General features: G+C 43.8%; 1 pseudogene across 1 annotated transcript; it reads right to left on the bottom strand.

Moving 5' to 3' along the window:
- Positions 1-9,955: 9,955 nt before the first annotated feature.
- LOC307213493 (large ribosomal subunit protein eL43 pseudogene) lies at positions 9,956-15,795 on the bottom strand (annotated as a pseudogene). Its single transcript has 2 exons — positions 15,778-15,795; positions 9,956-10,296 (listed from the first exon to the last, which is right to left on the bottom strand). The product of its transcript is annotated as a large ribosomal subunit protein eL43 pseudogene (transcript).
- Between the last annotated feature and the right edge of the window lie 1,384 nt (positions 15,796-17,179).

The raw sequence follows: 17,179 nt of genomic DNA, 5'->3' as shown, positions 1-17,179 counted from the left end.
TGTCAAGATATTTGATTCACATCATCTATTTATTTTTTTTCAAGGAAAGACACGGTCATGGATTTAGGCACAGGCTCTGTTAGAGGGAGAGCTGAAATTCAAGCATCAGAAAGTTTCGCAATCTCTTAATTGGATTATATTTCCTTTCTTGTATTACCCTGGCATATGAAAGGAGGGAATTCTCCAAGGGCTGGTCATTTTAGGCAATTGTAAGTTGTTTCTATTAGAGAACTGCATAGGAGACCCAACGGTTTTGATACAGAAGCAGATGGAATTGACATGGTTTTCTGGCCTTAGTGGCCAAGCTGCTATCAAAGAAAAGCAAGCGATCAAGGAAAGACCATGTAAGAGGTAAGGGATCCAGGTGAACCTGGGGCTCAGTGAAGACTGGGCGAATGAGCTGAGAATATACCCAGCAGAACATTTCCTTTTGGATCAGATCAGCTCACGCCACTTTCCTGAACAGGTTTGCTTGTTCAAGTCAACTAGAACTGTTTTCTCTACTATGGTTTACCTCTTCTCCATTGAGGGTTCACAAATGGGCTGATCAGTGTGAGGCCAATGAACAGCAAGTTCTGCATGGCAGTGAATAATTTAGTTAAAAGAGGCCCCACCCAAGTCATTTTTCCTTCTTATGTTTTAAAGTCCACACCCTTCATTTAAAAGCTCCTTGCAGTCTAGGGTTTGCTATGATTTATTATTCCCCTGGTTCTTTCCTTACCCTTCCTGTCTGATATTGTCTTAGCTAGGGTTGCCATATGTCCAGAATTCCCTGGACGTACCCGGAATACTGCAGCTGGAAGCAGTGTCCAGGCAGAAATTGGTGTAACGTCCAGGAAAATCTGGATGTATGGTAACCCATGTCAGCAGTATTGTTTTTGCCGATTTCCCTTAAAAAGTAAATTTTATTTGTTGTTTTTGCAATTTTGCAAAAAAAAAAGAAAAGCTCTGGGTTTTTACTTTTTGAAACATGGAAAGCCTATCTTAGCATATTTCCCCTCCCTTTGCTTTTGGGGACTTTAATATTCACATTGGTTGGCAAACCAAATCTTCTGTTCATAATTTTCTCTCTCTTTTAGATAATTTTGCTTTAATCCTCTCACCTCATACTTTCACTCATTCAGCTAGCTACTTCTTAGACCTGGCTACTTATACACAGTGTTTTGTCCTTAATCTTGATTCATTATCATTATTTTCCTACATTATCCTTCTCAAGATTCCAAGGCCTTTTTGGATAACTTCATTCTTTAGACCCTGACAGTTCTCAGCTTCCCATTTCCCCAAACTTCCATCCCTGTTCTGTCACCCTTTCTTGAGACTCTGCTGCTAACTCATTCCGTTCTGGGGTTTTTTTCATGCTGGTGAATCCTATGCCGTATTTCATTTTCCTCAACCCACCCCACCCCACATCAGCCCAATGAACAATCAAATCATAGCTTGTTCCTCCAAAGCCTTTTGTCTTCCAGTTGCTCTTTCCCTCATGCCTTTGAAAGCTTAGTGAGCTTCTGGGGTGGGGTGAACATAGAAACCATCTTTAAGGAAGGGTGCTGGGAACACATAATGCCAAGCCATAGTTAAAAAGCCAAGAACAAACCATGGCTTCATATCATGGTTTGTTGGCAATGAAAACCATTGTGAAAGTGCTGGGCAAAATTTACACATAACACTAAGAATGTTTTAATAAACCATAGTTTAATTAACCATTGCTTAGCGTTATGGGTGAACCAGGCCTCTCTTCCCTTTATTTACTCTCTCCCCAACTTGTGCAAAGTTCCCCCCACTTTCCTTCCAATTTCTGATTCCTTTGTTTCTAATTGCTATCTTACAGGATGGGTCTTGTGTACATTTAAACAACAAGAATTCTAAACAGTGCCTAGCACAAATTAGGTACATTGCAAATAATGAAAGTTTACAATGACCCAATCTTTCCAGGCAACAGGAAATCAACAGGCCCCGTTCCTCAAACAGAGCACAGGAACCTGGCCAAAATTCTAGTCAGGACAGAATCCAGTGCCACGTATAAGAAAGAGCCTAGAGAATGTCTGCTAGCCTTGAGTAAACAGCACTAGGCCAGATACACCATTGGTCTGAGTCAGTATGAGGCCACCTTAGACCTTAGAATCATAGAACTGCAGATTGGAAGGGACCCCAAGGGTTATCTAGTCCAACCCTCTGCAATGCAGGAATTTCAGCTAAAGCATCCATGACAGATAGCCATCCAACCTCTGCTTAAAAACTTCTAAGGAAGGAGAGTCCACAACTTCCTGAGGGAGACCGTTCCACTGTTGAACAGCTCTTACTGTGAGAAAGTTCTTCCAAATGTTTAGTCAGAATCTCCCTTCTTGTAACTTGAAGCCATTGGTTCATGTCCTACCCTCGAGAGCAGGAGAAACGAAGCTTTTTCCCTCTTCCTTGTGACAGCCCTTGAGATATTTGAAGATGGCTGTCATATCTCCTCTCCTTCTCCTCTTTTCCTTGTACAGCCCGACAGTGTATTTTAGTATCACGGCTCCCTTTGGCCCATGTTGCTGTTCTAAGTGTGAAAGCATCCATAGATTCCTGTAACCACAGACCTTTTAACCATAGGCACACATGTTTCACGAAGGCAGCTGTTTTGACCAACTCAGTTGGGAAAAATGCCCCCACTCTCTAATTTGATGAGCAAATATACTCTCTTGATTGTCTGCACTGATACCCATCTGTTGAGATGGACCGGTGCCCAAGTATAAACTAGCCAAACCTTTTGTTCTGGGCATTAGTCCTGAGTAACAATAGGCTTTAGATAGGTAGCCAGCATGACACTATGTGAAATGTGTTCAGCATCCTGTCCTATGCCAGGACAGGAATACCGGCAGCTGGGAAACAAATACACCATTCTGCTTAATCACAGTTTGGTACAGACACCACTAAGGAGAGAGAGAGATCCCTTTCAATATGGAGATACCTGAAATAGCAAGGAAAAGCAGGCTCATATCACTACTGGCTGTCGAGGCGACAGCTTGCATGGCAAAGAACAGATGAGAAATTTATGAACGCCACCAGGATACTGGATCTTGTGCAACAAGTAAAGTGTTAGCCGTGGGCACTGCTGGTCCAGAAATCACTAACTAGATGAATACACAATGTGAATAAAGATTACGGCTGCTGAAGCCCGAGCACATGTTTTCCATTTTCCAAAACAGTGGGCAAGGTTCCAGAGGAGTGCAGCCTTACGGTTCGACAGCTGAGTTTCTCAATGGAACACATGGTGGAATAAACCCCAGGGAGACAGCAAAAGTAGCCTGCCTTTATTCTTATGCTGAAAACGTAATTGATAATTCGAGCGATAGCAGGGAATGAATGAGGCAGGGAAGCAGTTTGCACATAGAAAGCCTGCTTTAAGCTGAGCAACTGGCTATATGTTGGGTAGCTGAAAAGGAATAGTGGAAATATTCAGGGCAGGGCAGTGGTAAACCTCAGTGGATTATTTCTAAATTTGTTGAAGTTAAATAAGGATACTTCTACATATCTGATGAATATATTGTTTTGTTGTTGTTGTTGTTGTTGTTTAGTCGTTTAGTCGTGTCCAACTCTCTGTGACCCCATGGACCAGAGCACGCCAGGCACTCCTGTCTTCCACTGCCTCCCGCAGTTTAGTCAAACTCATGCTGGTAGCTTTGAGAACACTGTCCAACCATCTCGTCCTCTGCCGTCCCCTTCTCCTTGTGCCCTCAATCTTTCCTAACATCAGGGTCTTTTCCAAGGAGTCTTCTCTTCTCATGAGGTGGCCAAAGTATTGGAGTCTCAGCTTCAGGATCTGTCCTTCCAGTGAGCACTCAGGGCTGATTCCCTTAAGAATGGATAGGTTTGATCTTCTTGCAGTCCATGGGACTCTCAAGAGTCTCCTCCAGCACCATAATTCAAAAGCATCAATTCTTCAGCAATCAGCCTTCTTTATGGTCCAGCTCTCACTTCCATACATCATTACTGGGAAAACCATAATTCCAGGGGTCTTGGCCCTCAACTAGAGTCCTTAGTTTGGAGAACTGAAGATGTGGCATATCTGCCCCTGTCCAAGCCCCAGTGTTACTTAACATCAGGAATAATGGGAAACCCCAGAGCTTGCTCACTATTTTGTGACACACTGGTTGGTCCGAATAGAGCATTGTCCTGCTTCAGCTTTTGGAATTTACCTGATGGACCAGGCCTGCATCTAGTGCAAGGTTTCTCAACCTTGGCTCCCCAGCTGAGGTTAGCTAGCAGGAACAGTGTTCAGGAATGATAGTTGTTGTAGTCCAACAGCAGGTGGAGACACTGCATCTAGTGTTTATGTAGCGCTGAATAGGCTTCTTAATAGTGTGCCAACACACCTTGCTTTTCTACTACTGTATACGGCTGTTGAATAAAGTCCACGGCGGACCTGCAAATACTGCTAACTCTATCAAAATAGAGTTTATTGATGGTGATAAATAACTATGATTAGAAGAGTCCATTGGGAGTGTTTTGAAACAAGCACTATGGCTTACATACCCAATATAGAACTAAGGCAACGTATGCTAGTCATATTAAGAAGTGGTTGAGTCTAAGGCTGGGTTAAAAAACAACTGCTCTTTTAAACACTGGGTCTGTGTGTGCACTGATGATACTCTACATCACATAGGAGCGTCATTGTATATTCATTCATTAGGGGTAATTATTTTAAATTTTTGTCCCTATTGACCCGTAGGCAGATGGTTAGCATGAATACCATGTTTATCTGGACACTGGATCTGGCTGGGCAGCTCTCTGATGAGTTTGATCACAAACACCGGCAGCTGCAATACAGACTTGCTTCCTCCGCCCCCCTCCCCGGCTTGCTTCCTCCAGGGACTGCAGATTGGATGCACTGAATGTGAACTGCAGCAAAGCGTGGGTCATTTTCACTCTCCCAGCAAATATTATTACAGTCAAAAGCCAATCGCGATAGAAGGAAACAAAAGGAATCCTTTGCCGCTTTTAACATCGCCTGGCCCCTTTTGAATATTTTCCATTCCTCTATGGGCGAGAAACGGTGATTCACCAAATAGAAAAGCGAAGGACGCCTGCAGGTGTGCTGACTTTAGGTTGGGATTTTAATTACTAGCTGGAAGTGTATGGCATTGCCCAGGAATTCTAAGAAACCAGCAAATATTGAGGTTTGCAAATGGATAGCGTCATTTGTGGGCACTGCACAGTCCCCAAATGCCCTCTGACGCAGGATCCCAACCGACCTTGTTCCAGCCCCAAATTAGTTTGGGGTGAATGTTTAATTAGGGTTTTCTGAACTCTGTACGATCTGGAGGAGGTGTGGGAACAAGGCACTGTTTCCTTTCCCCCTTCCTCTGAACCTCAGGAAGGTTCAGGCCTGCTGCATGCTGCTTTGACAATGCATTCCCAGTGGGGAGCATTCTGGCAAAGCAGCCCCCAGCAGCCAGTGGGACTGACATTTGGCACCCATTTCCTGCTTTCTGCTGCTGTACCAAACCTGCTTGGACTCCCCATTATGACGTCCCCAGCTCCCGCATTGTTGCCCTCAACCTCAGGTCCCCTAATCCACCACCAACAAAAACATTTCCAAACAGAGACCCAAACCTGCTCCTCAGTCTCAGAAACCTCCCCACCTAATGGGGTGACATTCAGAGGCATCAAAACTGGCCCTGTGCACATGGATCCACAAGACCCAACAATGTTAATTCCAACACTTAAAGAAACCTGCTTCACTTCGTTGCATGACGGGGTTTGATGGGCTGTTGGTCACAGAGCCTTGTGACAGAGCTTAAGGAAGAAAGTAACCTCCTTGGCACTTCGAGTTTAAGACAAAAGTAGAAATTCTGGAGCATTGGTGTAACAACAGTGGTGGGGCTAATAAATAAGGTCCTGGTGCTTGAATTTATTATTATTATTATTAATAATAATAATAATAATAATAATTTATATACATTACAACAATTATTCTCCCAAGTTCTAGCATCTTCAGTTTCGACTCCCTTCCCTCTCTTTATGAGGTTCCTTGCATTTATTTCTGTCCTTTCCTGCATACTCCAAATTCTTTAATTCTTTTATTTGTCTGTTCTAAGGTATATCTCATATATCTTTTTAAAACAAAAACAAAACAAAAAACCCTGCAAGTTTTTACAGTAATCCTGCCAACGTCTTAATCTGTTTCCAGTTGGTTTGTAAATACTCAACAAACCACTTCCATCCCTTGAAATGAAATGTATTCTAGGCCCAACGTTCAGAGGAACATGTCCCAGGCATCCGGTGAGAATTGGTGCTAAGGATGTGACCCTGAGGACGGATTTGTTCCAAAACATGTTGGGTCAGAATTAAAAGTCATTCCAAGCACCTGCCAGGGTACCAGAGAGAATTAGAACAGCCTGGGGGGCCATGGGGAGAACAGCTGGGGGAAGAGGGAGCCATCCTGCCTCTCAGCATCTGCCACCTGAGGTAGCTACCTTGCTCTGCCTAAGAGCGGATCAGGAGAAACTTACAGGGTGATGATGATGACATCATTCCCCATGACATCTAGTGCCCCTAAATGAAATATATGCACAGAAGCTATTTTTCAGTTGTTGTTGTTGTTTAGTTGTTTAGATGTGTCCAACTCTTCGTGACCCCATGGACCAGAGCACGCCAGGCACTTCTGTCTTCCACTGCCTCCCGCAGTTTGGTCAAACTCATGTTGGTAGCCTCGAGAACACTGTCCAACCATCTCGTCCATGGGACTCTCAAGAGTCTCCTCCAGCACCATAATTCAAAAGCATCAATTCTTCGGCCATCAGCCTTCTTTATGGTCCAGCTCTCACTCCCATACATTACTACTGGGAAAATCATAGATTTAACTATACGGACCTTTATCAGCAAGGTGATGTCTGTGCTTTTTAAGATGCACCTGCCTAAATCTAATTTTACCTTAAGAAAGAGAACTAAACCCAACGTTAATTAATAGACATTTAGAGATAGAGACTAAACAGCAAAAGCTTTCTGTCAATTGTAGCACCAACAGTAGTTATCCCCTGATGTGATAAAGGGCTCCATAATTATCAGGATTTCTCCCAAATCCTACCTTTGTCACATAAAACTAGCAGCGTATCCTGTTCAGCCCCCCCCCCCTTTTAAAAGCAGGCTTTTAGAGTCCCTAGCATATACTTGCTTATTGATCGGTTTCCTTAAGTGCTCAGACTTTTCTTGCTATGCACTTTGGGAAGCTGGGCGGAGCATGATCGGGGGGTGGGGTGGGGGGGATCGAAGGAGAGCAACTTAAAATGGTTCTTACACCGCAAGCAGCTTTAATTAACTTGCTTTGACCCTGGCCGGAGATGTGGAAATATTCATGGAAGCCTTCCTGTGAGATTAATTCCGCACCCTCGCCCGAGTCGTATCATGGGAATCATGCTATTTGTACCGCACACTTTGGTGAGCTGACAAGCAGTTATTTCTAAGTCAAGTTGTATACAAGTGACCTCATTTCCTGATCTGGTTGCTTGGAGAACTCACATGCCAGAAACATCAGTCATTGCTTTTCTTCACTTGACAGGCTCCTCTCTCTGACTCTTATTCTGCAACAGCTGCTCGAGTTCATCCCTCTGTCAGGATGAACTGCGCCAAATGGTATACATTTGGTTTCCCCCCTGCACTTTTGCTATGCATACACAAGGTCCCAGGTTATCTCCGACCCTTGTCGACCCTAGAGAACGAGTGCCGCTGCTGGTCTCACCCAGCATAAGGCAGCTTCTGTATGGCTGCATTTCATTGATACTTCACGGGCAATGTCTCTTTCAGGGAATATCCATCTGAAGCAGCTGGGTCATCAGGTCCAAACTCCTTGAAATATACTCAGAGTCAAGAGTGGATTTCATGCTCTTTATTCAGCTCATAGTGGTGAGGAGGAATGGAAGTTCCCCAGAATGTCTGCTTTATATGCATTATTTACACAATGGGCCCTATGTGATTGGCTAATTCCGGGATTCACCTGTAGGCCAATCAGGTTGCGGATTCACTTCCACCTGGAGCTGGATTGGGTGGCTCCTGTGGACCAATCAGACTGCTGCATTCTGAATCCTATTTTTCTAGGACCAATCAGACTGCTGCATTTTGGATCCTATTCAACTCAGTACATAACACTCCTTGACCTTTAGGGTTACCTGAAAGGTTTACGCTCAGTGTAGGAAGGTGCTTAGAAGAAGAAGAAGAGTTTGGATTTGATATCCCGCCTTTCACTCCCTTTAAGGAGTCTCAAAGCGGCTAACATTCTCTTTTCCCTTCCTCCCCCACAACAAACACTCTGTGAAGTGAGTGGGGCTGAGAGACTTCAGAGAAATGTGACTGGCCCAAGGTCACCCAGCAGCTGCATATGGAGGAACAGGGAATTGAACCCGGTTCACCAGATTACGAGCCCACCGCTCTTAACCACTACACCACACTGGCTTAGAGTGCTGGACCGGGACCTGGGATGCCAGGGTTCAAATCCCCAATTGCATTTAGAAAAAGTTGCTTATTTCCCTGACATAACTCCAAGAGAGACATCCTACCATACCGTCCGACATTTCTGTGACGAAAATAGGAATGTCCTAAGGAAAAGTGAGACGTTCCGGGTTCAGCTCAGAAACTGGGGCCGCTTGTGTTAATACAGGACTGTCCCTGGAATATAGGGACACTTGGAGGATCTACAGACATTGTGAATGAGTCCAAAAGAGAAAGAGAGCAAGCCACCTAACTCATGCTGAAACAAGAGGAAGCCAACTCCTTATGCAAACAAAACCGCATTCTCTGTGTGTTCATCTTTCCTGAGGGAATTCACTGCTACATTTCAGCAAAAGTCTGTCACTGAGCCCCTGGAGTCCAGTGACCATCTGCACCAGCCCCATTATCTGTGGAGTGAGATTGATCTTTCTCCTCTTTGTGTATTCTCTCATCCAAATGCCCAGGAGTCTGCAAAGGGAAGGAGACAGACTGGTAATTCATCAGAAAAGGGTGTGTCAGAATGAAGAATCGTTATGTTCAACCTAAGGCAAGGTAACTTCTCTTGCAATGTGCTGCATGTCTCTGTGGAACCTCTCTGTGTAATCTGAGTCCATTTTTATTTCTTTGTGTTTACAACCCACATCACCCCCAAAGTCAAGAGGCTGGAATTAGGCAGCACAATTTGGCACGAAATGAAAAATAGCTCTTTTCCAAAGGGCCTCATAAGCATACTTGTCCCCTGTACTAATCCTTCGCTAGCTTGCTGCAGCAGCCACTGATTGGCTAGCTCTTATGACATCATGAATGCTGAAGGTTTGTGATGTCAAAAGAGCTAGCCGACTCATCTTGCAGAATAGAGGTGTGCTTGGGGTTCAGAGGGAGGGACATCCACATTCCCAGACTATCCCTGTCAGTTTACTTCTCTATTTCCTTGTTTATTTACATTGATACATCTTAGGTTGTATCCTGTTTATAACTTCTCAGAAGAGCAGAGAGTGAACACCTGGAACAGGTTTTCATAGTTTGCGACCCACCAAGCTGAATGCATCCCATCAGCCACTGTTTGGCACATGATCAACCAGAGTATGGGTTATAAAAGGTATCTAGTCCAGAGCTAAATGGTTCTTTTTTCTCTGTTCAGTGTTCACTTTTGTGGTTGTTGTTGTTGTTTAGTCATTTAGTTGTGTCTGACTCTTCGTGACCCCATGGACCAGAGCACGCCAGGCACTCCTGTCTTCCACTGCCTCCCGCACTTTGGTCAAACTCATGCTGGTAGCTTTGAGAACACTATCCAACCATCTTGTCCTCTGTCTTCCCCTTCTCCTTGTGCCCTCAATCTTTCCCAACATCAGGGTCTTTTCCAGGGAGTCTTCTCTTCTCATGAGGTGGCCAAAGTATTGGAGTCTCAGCTTCAGGATCTGTCCTTCCAGTGAGCACTCAGGGCTGATTTCCTTAAGAATGGATAGGTTTGATCTTCTTGCAGTCCATGGGACTCTCAAGAGTCACAACCACCTTTAATTGACAATAAGGACATGAACTGTAGAGGAAGAGTAACAGTGGAACAAAAATATGCTTCTACTGGTCTTTTAACTCCTTCAGTCTTCTGATGGCAGATTTCACCATCACCGCTGAAGTGGTATTGTATGTCCAGGTGCCACCAGCTACTGTGTTCATACAAAAGCCACAGTGCCAGATACCCACAGCTTTCCTCTTCATTTTGGTCTTGCCACAGAAGGAGCAAGTATATTTAGCATGCTGGCTAATTTCAATCTTCTTCACCTTTTTCTTCAGGGAAGCGCCGTATTGGGTACCATTTTTACCCACAATCTCAACATTCTTGGTTCATTTGGCCATCTTGTTACGCAGGGAGAGCGAGCTAAATGGTTCTGTGACAAGATCTATGATTCCCCCCACAATCCCTTTCTGCTCATCTTAACTTGTTTTTTTAGATGCTAACTTCATTTTCTCCCCAATACAATTTGATTGTTGGCATTTCCAGATTTTAGAGGTTGTTGTTTGTTTGTTTTTTAAAAGATAGAGGGTTTTTAAAATGAATGCTCTATAAACTGCTAAAGAGAAGCTTGCCATCCCCACAGCTGCCTTGTGAGATAACATTTTGTACCCAGGTGGTGAGGGGGGAAGGAATCCAAAGATGGGGTCGAGAGTGGATGTCTTCTCCAACATACGAAGGCAAAGAAAAAGGTTATCCTTCCTAGCAGCAAATGAATACCAGGAAGATCACAGAAAGCAAGAATGCGCCTGAGCTGCCACATCTATAATACGGACCAACAAGATTTCTTCCTGCTGGGTGACCCGGCTGCACCACCCATCAAAGAGAATTAGTCTCAAAGGAATAGCTTGCTTATGGATTTATAGACGTTGACAATAATCCTAAATGGATGCTAAAGGAATTGACAAATCTTAGCATTCTTCCTCAGTGCCCATGCACCTGGGGGAAACACTGGAGGTCTCAGCATTTTTTAAAGAAGGGAGGAAGTCACTGACAGCTGATAGACAAACAGGTAAGGAAAGCCTAGAGAAGAAGGAGCCATTCGCTGATGCAAAATTCTGATGGAAACATTCAAAAGGAGTGGCCTAGTCAAGGTAATTGTGGACAGGGGATATATGGTGGCAATGAGTGGACTGGCTAGGTGGAAGAGGGACTGTGTTTACAGGCTATTCCCTCTTCCGGTCTACCACATAGCCATAGGGATCTGATCTGATCTGCCAAAGTACCAGTGGATCTCATAGTGCCAGGTTGCTCTGCAATGAAAACTAGCAAATGAGAAAGCTAGTCTGGGTCCTGTGGATTTCTCTTCTGTCTTCCTGTTACTAAATTAAGTTAAATATCTTTATTACAGTTAATATTAAGAAGTGACTGATATGAGCTACTGCAAAGCTCTTTGCATTGACAACTATGGAACACTTGAGTGGAAGCACATTGTTGTTTGGGGAAGCACTGCGATGTGCTGATTCCCACCAGTATCCTGAAATGGCATCGTCCCAAGAGATCTTTGCAATAGCCCTCTGGTTCCCCACTGAAACTTCCATCATACCTAGCCGTTGGCCATGCTTGCTGGGCCTGATGGGAATTGCAGTCCAGTAAAATCTGGAAGACCAAAGGTTCACCACGCTTGCTCTACAAATCATGTCCTCCCTAAAAGAGGGCACATGTTGCGGTGAGACCTGGAGACTGACCTCCTGGTTGTGGGTGGGTCTATTGGATAGCCACAACACCCGATTGGTAAGTCCCTCGTTGCTGAGTGTAATCTGGCCAATGGGACACGGTCTAAATGGATCGAGGGACCTATATATGCCTATGCACATGTCCTAGAGCTTCCTCTTTCGGCTTGTGCATCGGAACACCCGCCCACCTCTCCCTACTTGTAGGGCTTTGCGATTGACCTTGCTATGCCATCGTGTGTTGTCTGTCGTTGGGACAGGGGCATGGCAGGAATTTTTCCCACTTGGCTGATTGGCTGTGGCCATTTGGCTTTCACCTGCCATGTAGCAATTTGTCACAACTTGTAAGGTTGAGGATAGGCTCTGGTTCATGTAATAGGGATGGGAGAACGCTCTCGCCATCCCTATGTGAAGGGTATTCCATTAAAGGAACCCAGGGACTCAACTTGGTTTGGTCAACCCCTGAAAGGGGGTTGTGCCCATGCCTGAGTCCAGGGGAGCATCTGGGGAGTGAACAGAGTCTGTTCCCAGGCTTTTCACCTGCCTCAGGTGTTCACCCTTGGCTGACCTATGATGGAGCTCTGGGTCAGCGCTACCTGCAAGGGTGCAGGGAGCTAGTCGAACCAGAGCCTATGCAACCACTCACTTTTCTGTAATCAGTAAAGTTGTGGCCTAAATTCTGCCGAAAACCCAAACTAAAATTTGAGTCAAATGTGTCTTTATTCAAGGGGGAAGTCTCTGGGTCTGAACACGCAATGTGCTTTTTGAATCCTTGATCTGAATGCCTCACAAAGGTTATTGATCTTATTGTTGGAAATGCCAACTGGAGTCCCACAAAGCTGATAGGCAGAGGGGGAAATTGACAAAGGCCTGAAGTGTTTCATAGAACAATCCAAGGTAGCTTGGGTTTTCATTGCAGTTGTGGAATATCTATTGCCAATAAACTAGCCCACAGGCGAGAACCAGGGGCTAGGATGAACTGGCTGCCTGGGGCCAACTAAGTTGGTGACTCCCTTGTCTTCCTGTAGAACAATTCTCTATCCTCATTCTTTTCCAAGTGGAGCACCCGACCAGTGGAAAGGTCAGTGGATGGAATGCAAGGAGTGTGACCATAAATGAGGGAAATGACAGAGATTCAGCCCCTTGTAATGTCACAGTCTTTCCTATCTGTGAAACCTATGAATGACCTAAAGGAAACAAAAGTGGTTGCCAGTAAATCAGATGCATCAGCCCACATTCCACCGGCAGGTGTGCAAACCTGTCAAGAGGAATATGGATGAGATAAACAGGGACAACAAAGAACTGGATAGCCTTTGACTTGAGAGCTGATCCGGATAGTTGGTGCAGCAAAGGTCACCTGAGGTTTCTTCCTATCTTGTTGTTTGGCCGGCGAGAAACTAGAACCTCTGAAGGAAAGCAAACGAATTTGAGGAAATCGTTCGTTGCACAAGGCAAACGCATGATTGCTAATAGTATAGCAGGAAATGAACATCCCCTGTGCACAAAGAAACGTTAACATAAAGAACATACTATTCGTTTTTTAAAATGTGCATCAAAGCTAAAGAAAAATACATCTGAACAAGTCTGCCAATGGTACTCTGTCTTAAAATTCATCAAATTTTCCATTGACTGGAAGCAAGACTACAGCTCTGTTTATCAACCAGAAACCAAAGAACACCTTCCTCTCCCCACTTCTCACATTTTTGTAAGAAGGCTGTAGGCCCTTTTAGGGAAGGAATGCAGAGATTTCCTGCTGATTATAAAAGGTGAGTGATGGAGATGGGGGTACATTAGAAATGATTACAGGAATCTGATATCATTATCTTTTGTACTTTGTCACAACGGCAAAGACGACTACCTGGGGCAAAGCAGACATCTTACTTCCTACATCAGATAATTAGCAAAGACTGTCAGTACAAATTTCAATGCCCTTGTCTCTGAAATCCTCTGCAGCGCGCATATATATATATACACACACACAAACACACACACATATGAATCCAACTCTGTCTTTCGTTAGATTCAGATTTGTAGTACTTTGAAGAAGCAGATAAAACTGTAGCGCAGCTCAGAAAACCATGAACGCTGCTGCTTTTCAAGTTCATCAGACAACTTCCCCTCCACTGTTATGGGGGTGGGGAGGGAGACCCTATGTTTATATAAAGTTTGGGTTTCAGGCTTACTTTTTCAGATGACGGCAACGTAAGGTGCCTAGACGAAGTGAAGCTTAATCCAGGCAAGACAGAAGCACTTCAAGTAGAATCGAGCTAGGATGCTACCTTGAATAAGAGACTGCATTCCTACAGTGGAACAAGCCTCTACTGGCACAGTTCCTATCCCTGAACCTGGGGGATAGGAACAGCTGAGGAAGCTTAATCATTACATGGATTTGGTAGTAACCTGAAGGGGAGGGTTCAGCAGGGGTAACAGAATCAAGGAGCTGGAAAGGATCCAATGGGATTGTTCAGCTCACACCTACCTAGAAAGGACATCCAATCCCTTTCTGGCCTGTGCTTTATGTCCCGCTGAGTCTATGGTCATAGTCAATTGAACAGCGGTCACCTACAACAAAAAGCCAAAAATCTGTTTCTGTGTACAGCTTTCCTTTTAGCGCTTCTGTTTTGCTCTGTTTTAGGCTGCTGTATTATCAATGCCAAGGCCTTTGATGTGTACTGTGATTCTGGCATCTCTCAGAGGATGTTGTCTGTTGGCGTATATAGCAGACAATGTAAGTTGTCTGTTGGCAACTTTCGTATATCATTTTGCAATTTTGTCGCGCAGCGGCCCTTTGCGGAGACGCTGTTTTAAACCAGTTTGAATCCCATGCCTGCACACAAACACGAAAACAGAATTTGTCAGAGGAAATATAGAAGAGAAAAAAATCACAGAGGTTTCAGCCTACCGTTCACAGCAGAAAAAGAGAGAGAGATGTTTCAACACAAGCCTAATTGCAGTTTTGTGAAGCGCTGTTGAGACATGCTGTGAAGTTTCTTCAGGACACAGATTTTATTATTATCATTATTGTTCTTTTGCATTTTGTTGCTACGGCAACTGCTACTTCATGGTCTAGTTTTGCAGAGGAGGCTGAACACCTGCAGGAGCATTGGGGGAGGGATTATAAAGCAGCACTTACAGGATTGGGCCTCAAATTAAGATGAGAAACTCCCCACAAATCCCCCATAAGTGCTATTTCAAAAGGGTTGTGGAAGAGTGAAACTATTTGATGCCCACAAATCCGGTTTCCCTTTTGTATGAATGCTTCCCTCCCTACTCCCCATGCCATATTAATGCTTTCAAATAAAAGCATAACAAACAAACATACACAGTGCAAACAAACAAACAAACAAAGTTAAACAGTGCAATGCTATATATGTGTCCTTAGAATTAAATACAGACTCTCTAAGTGTCCCTGTTTTCTAGGGACAGTCTTGGATTTACAGAAGCCATCCTGGTTTCTGATTGGATACTAGAATGTCCTGCTTTTCCTTAGGACGTCCCTATTTCCATCTGAGAAATGATGGAGGGTAGGGAGTTATGTGACCCCCGAGCCAAGAAGATAAGTAACTATAAACCTTTATAAGACATCTGAAGGCGTTTTTTCAAAAATGCTTATTGTTTTTATATATGTTGAAAGCTGCCCAGAGTAGCTGAGGCAACCCAGTCAGATGGATGAGGTATAATAATAATATTGATAACAACAACAACAACAACAACAACAACAACAACAACAATAATAATAATGGAATAGGATGTCCCCATTTTCATTGGCGAAATGTTGGAGGGTATGTAAGTCCAATAAGTGTATAGAATATTTCAGCCTAAGCAGTCTTTTTCTTTCTTTATTGTCAATCCACTTGGTTGATGATAACCAAAATGCGCAAGTGAAGCTCAGCGACAAAATGTTGGTGGCGTGAGAACGTTCCAAAGTGTTTTCTTTTAGTCTTTGCTCTTGAACGGAGTCTAAAGGGCTAGTTCAGTTTATAGCTCATTTCCTCCCCATTCATCTCGGTGTCAGGGTGCGCAGACTGAGAATGTTTTGTGTCTCGGCAGTAAGTCAGATCACTTAACTGCAAGCAGGTAGGAGCACACCAGTTGCCTTTCTTCTCTGATGTTGATGCCTGAACAAATTCTTACCATTTTAGTCAGCTGCATCGTCCCTGTGGTGGTAAGATTCACGATTGTGGGGTACTCTGATGTCAACTTCAGCTATTATATTTCCTGGGTGCCTTTATAGATGGATAGATAACTTTAGCTTTTACATTTCATATGTACCTAAAATTATCTCCTCCCCCGTTTAAATTATACCAGATAAGACATGCTGTGGTAGATCAGGCCCGACCTATTTTAACAGTGGTCCTTTTGCAATCTAGGCAACGGGAAACTTTAAATTAGCAAAGTAAGAATAAAATGCATTAAAATGCATTAAAATGTTTACAGCCACTGCTGGTTTGATTAGGAAGCATTGTACACATGACATTAAGTCACAATCCATATATGCCCTGCATCTATTCTGTCACTTCTTAGGAAATACTGCATTTTGATGTGCTTCTCCCCAAACTAGCTTTAATCCAAACTGAGATTTCCACTTTCCTCTGGAACTGACATCCCCTGTTAGCTCATTTTTTACCAGGCGACCTTGTTGACAAATTGTTGCAGTCATGGTTGATATCTGAAAGTAATTCAAATACTTCAAATCTTCTATGTAGCTCTGGCACAATAAACTGGTTTTGCCCAAAGACAGCTTAGGTCACATAGTTTAGTAATATGATGACTAAACTATATTACCCCTCCCCCCTAAAAAAAACCAGCATAGCACAAAGAAGTTGATTGAACAAATTCACTTTGAAAAATTCTCCTCAAAATTCTCTGTGTCATACTCTGTTGTCAGAGATTTCCCAGATATCGCTACATACTTGAAGATTTGCAGAATACTTAATATCCACATCTGACATGCACTGGTATTTAATTTCAAAGCACATCTGTGTTTGGGTTTGTGTATTCTTCCAGGAAATGCAAATATCATGCAAATTTCATTGAAATACAAACCAAATGAAATTTCTCCCCCACCTCTGCCATATGCACTGCCCTAGAACTGGGATTCTTTTATTTAAAACAATGACACTGACATTGCAAGACGGGATGAACTCCCGTTGCTCTGTCCCAGCTTCTGCCAACCTAGCAGTTTGAAAGCATGCCAGTGCAAGTAGATGAATAGGTACCACTGTGGTGGGAAGGTAAAAGGCATTTCCGTGCACTCTGGCTTCCGTCACAGTGTTCTGTTGTGCCAGAGGCAGTTTAGTCATGCTGGCCACATGACCCAGAAAGCTGTCCTTGGACAAACAGCAGCTCCCTCGGCCTGAAGTGAGATGGGCACCGCAACCCCATAGTCGCCTTTGACTGGACTTAACTGTCCAGGGGTCCTTTACCTTTTTTACCTATATGTGTCTACTCAGAAGTATGTCAAGTTCTCATTTTGAATTTTTATGTTGTGAACCACTCTGTAATCTCCAGATGCAGGGCAGTATGCAAATTGAAT

The sequence above is a fragment of the Podarcis cretensis genome (assembly GCF_951804945.1).
Source record: "Podarcis cretensis genome assembly, chromosome: 3".
NCBI lineage: Eukaryota > Metazoa > Chordata > Lepidosauria > Squamata > Lacertidae > Podarcis > Podarcis cretensis.
Note: the sequence above shows the minus strand (reverse complement) of the source record. Positions and strands in the feature narration are given on the sequence as shown.